Genomic DNA, 3,837 nt, shown 5'->3' on the forward strand with positions numbered 1-3,837 from the left:
TTGTTATATGTATCAATGATATATTTTAACATTAAATAACCTTACCATAACTGGCTGCACCCACGTTAGCATTGTTGCCCAGTTTTTTTGCCACAAAATAATGATGTTAACTTTTCAATTCACACACAAGGTTTAATTTATTTGATTTTCAATGATTTCACTTTAGTTATAATCATCCTGTATGCAATGTCAAAATAACAGATTACATAATGATCAATTGATAAGATGTGATGTGCACCACAAGTCTACTCTCCATCACCACACTACAGTAGTTACTAGTCTACTTATCTACTACAGTTATAATGTAGTACACAATAGTCATCCAGCACTAGCTTTTTTGGAGCAACTTTAAATACTGGTGTGATGCATTTTTGTCTGTTCCACTTTAGAGAGCTTCTAAATAAATGGACTTTGCTTGGGAAATGTGTTTGTATGACTTGTGTGATCCTTCCAATTTTATTCCGCTTATCTTCCACTTCACCCTCGGCGGAAAATTCCCGATTTTTCTCCCACTACGTTTTGCCTTTGAACGCCTGAAGATTTTACCTATAAAGTTTTTTTACAGAAATTCTCCCATTTTGTGACAGGTATATGTTAGTTTAATGTACCTTTAGCAATGATTACACTTAAAAAATAAGATGGATAAATAATACAAAAAATATACGTAAATGTGGGTGTATCTGTGTATAATACTTGTGTACGTGTGAAATACAATTTCAAATGTTTTTTTTCAATTTACGTTGTCTTTATTTACTCACGATGCATTACATGTGTTTGTGTATGCATGCGTTAGTTCAAGAGTATTGCATCAGGAAAAGGGCCAAACAAGCTTCAATGGACCATCGATAGAGCACCGATCAAGCTCTGATTGACCATCGATCGAACAATGATTGAGCACAGATCAAGAATGGATCGAGCATCGATTGAGCTCCGATCGAGCACTGATAGAGCACGGATCGACCTCTGATCGCACGGATCGAGCACGAATCGAGCTACGATTGAGTACGGATTGAGTACGGTTCGAGCTATCAAAGACTCTTGTATTCTGTTTTCCAGCTTCTCATTCAGGTGATAATTGGCTTTGTCCCTTAAGTTTTTCAACTCTAGGAGAACAATGAATGCACGTGTACAGGTGTACAAAGGAGCTATGACATTAAAAATAAACAATATCACATTTTTGTAATATTTTTTTGGAAAAGGCAAACGTACAACATACTATAAATTCCCACGTGTGATAATGATTATTTATGCCACTTTGATGAGCTATCATGTGTGGTCAGGTCACCTCTGAAAAAGAGCTCGGTGGGCTTTACCTGGTAAATAAAACCATAAGCATTGGTAATTACGGTGGTACTAAATAGATTTAATACCATCACTTGTAAATATCCATTTCCACCAATGTGTACAGGTAATGTGCCAGACAAGACAGTACTGTATATGCGTATGGATTAGTGGTGTAAAACATTGTATACGTCCGCGTTTTCTGTCTTTTGGAGATGACAGTAATCGGAGTCATCCTTCGTTTCCTAGAATAAAAAAGGTGCAATGTATTCACTGTAAAGCACGGCTTTTCAACCCCTCCTTTACGTTGCACAACTGTTCAGATCTAGTGTGGCGTTAGGGTAACTCTCCGGAAATTCACTTACGGCTTGTCACAGGTTTCATCATTTGGTACATCGTACGCTCAGTTCGCTACTTGTTACGGTCAATAAAAAAAAAAACACAGTTAACTTTTGTGTGGCTGCTACAGTACTTGGTCGTAGAAAATAAAAAGTCGGTCGCACAGTCGGTGTTACCACCAGGGAAATTGGAGCAGAGTTTAGAGTCAAAAAAGTACCGCCTTGAGAACAATTTAGCGTGCTTAAAATGTAAAAGAGAGAAAAAAACAATCATTATTCGCAAACAACTTACTTCTTTAAAACAAGTCATGTCCACTTGCTCTACAATGGGTGTGTCTGGAAAACAAACAGGTGAGGGAGATGTATTTAAGTCCGGTGTATAATGTGTACATTCAGAATGTGTACACCCCGCGTGCTTATCCTGGGTCTGCAACGACTCTGTACAAAGTGAGCTACGAGAGGGCACCGCCAACAAAGTGTTCAACAAAATGCTCATCTACGATGGTGACCTACAGCCAGTGCAGGAAATTCCACATTCATATGGCGGGATTCAGGATATTGTATAACCCAAAAGGAACTGCCGACGTGTCAAGGTGGTACTCATCTCCTGCAACCCCAGCAGGGAGGAGAGCCGGACCGACCCAGCTTGAGATGAGCTCCTGTTTGGGAGTCGATTGCTCCACCAACTTTACTGCGGACAAATTTGACGTAATGTCTTAGCGCATGTTTTATTTTGAAACCTGTAAACTTAAAAGAAAACACAACTGCTATATCACTGCACCTATTGACTTTGTGTCCACTGCCTGTGATTGTATCCATTGACACTTTCGCAAGAAACGCATGCAACTTACTAAACGTTCTTGTTTTTTTTCAAATATTGCATGCGATATTTGTCTAATAATCCAGAATTTTTTTGTTGTAAAATGACGTGAACTATTTAAAATATATAATTAGTTTAAATACCAAATACTCTTGTGTCGTTAATTGTGTAGTGTCGGCCTGAAGGGGTAATCGCAGTTATGGGCATGTTACGTAATGTCTAATTATGAGTGGGGCGTATCTGGGGTAAAGGTGAAAGGAGGAGTCAGTCGGGAAGCTCCGGGAACCTGCTCGAAGGTTCTGGAAGGGGGCGTGGCCGGAGGTGGGGCTTGGCTAGCCGGGGTCTATATAAGGTGGACCGAACCAGAGGATCGGTGCTGTTGCGGGTCCTGGCTGCATCACTGCTCGCCGTCATCTCTCTTTGTCGTCCTGCCACATGGCCGATCGTCTGCAAGGCTCTCATCGTCGCCGTCGCTGCACTAGTCAGGCAGCTGTGTAGTTGTACGCCGATGATGGGGTTGTGTAGAAGGGTCGGCTATGTGTAGCTATGTAGTAGATAGATGTATCGCCGAGTGTTGTGCTTAAAGTGTGAGAATAAATGAGAAGCCTTCTACACAACGTGTCTCGGAAATCGCTCACTACAATTGTCTAGAGATGCCATGTCCAAATAAATCGAATGCGGGATGGATGTCTGTGCACTGTAAAGGTTTCTATCACATAATGCGGGTTCAGTTTGTGTGATTTCGCACTGTAGAAATTGGTAATATTATTATTATGCGATTTCAATTCACTCGTATGCGGCTATGTGGTCGAACGGTGGGAGACAACATTGTGTGTGTACTGACCATGTGCGCTACTTGGCAGGCAGGTGTCTCCTCGTGCGGTTGCACTTTGTGCACCAATTTTTTGGAACGTATCTACTACTTCTACCACCACCACATAAAGCGAGGGGAACCTGCATTTACCTTTGTGTAAATACTTGTAGATGAGTATCGGATACCCAGCCAGCACAATGGCCAAAATGGCCACCACCACGTGGAAGAAAATCTTGTAGAGGTCATTGGCTTCATTGACGCCATTAGTTTGACTGCACGGAGTTTTCCCGGTGCCGGAAGGGCGAGGTTGCGCAGAGGCAGTGGTGCCAAACGAGTTTGGTGCTGAACTGTTGAGAGTATTCTTGATTTCTGGTGATTTTCCTGCAGATCACAGTCATAATAATAATGATTTTTTTTTAAAAAATAACACGTACAACATTTAACCAAGGTTGCCTTGACTGATTTCTGTATAATTTTCTATAAAACATTTTATACTTTTTCATATAAATATTTGTATACCTTTTTGAAAACCGTTCATATATAACATACTGTATATATCAACATATTACGTATATATATAATAT

At 40.5% G+C, this 3,837-nt stretch overlaps 1 long non-coding RNA gene across 1 annotated transcript; it reads right to left on the bottom strand.

Moving 5' to 3' along the window:
- Window positions 1-513: 513 nt before the first annotated feature.
- LOC133354889 (uncharacterized) lies at window positions 514-3,628 on the bottom strand. Its single transcript, XR_009756642.1, has 3 exons — window positions 3,404-3,628; window positions 1,912-1,955; window positions 514-1,526 (listed from the first exon to the last, which is right to left on the bottom strand). It is a non-coding gene; the product is annotated as an uncharacterized LOC133354889 (long non-coding RNA).
- Window positions 3,629-3,837: the final 209 nt, after the last annotated feature.

This window comes from Lethenteron reissneri, chromosome 49 (genome assembly GCF_015708825.2).
Source record: "Lethenteron reissneri isolate LAM-NWPU_2019-01 chromosome 49, ASM1570882v1, whole genome shotgun sequence".
Taxonomy (NCBI): domain Eukaryota; kingdom Metazoa; phylum Chordata; class Hyperoartia; order Petromyzontiformes; family Petromyzontidae; genus Lethenteron; species Lethenteron reissneri.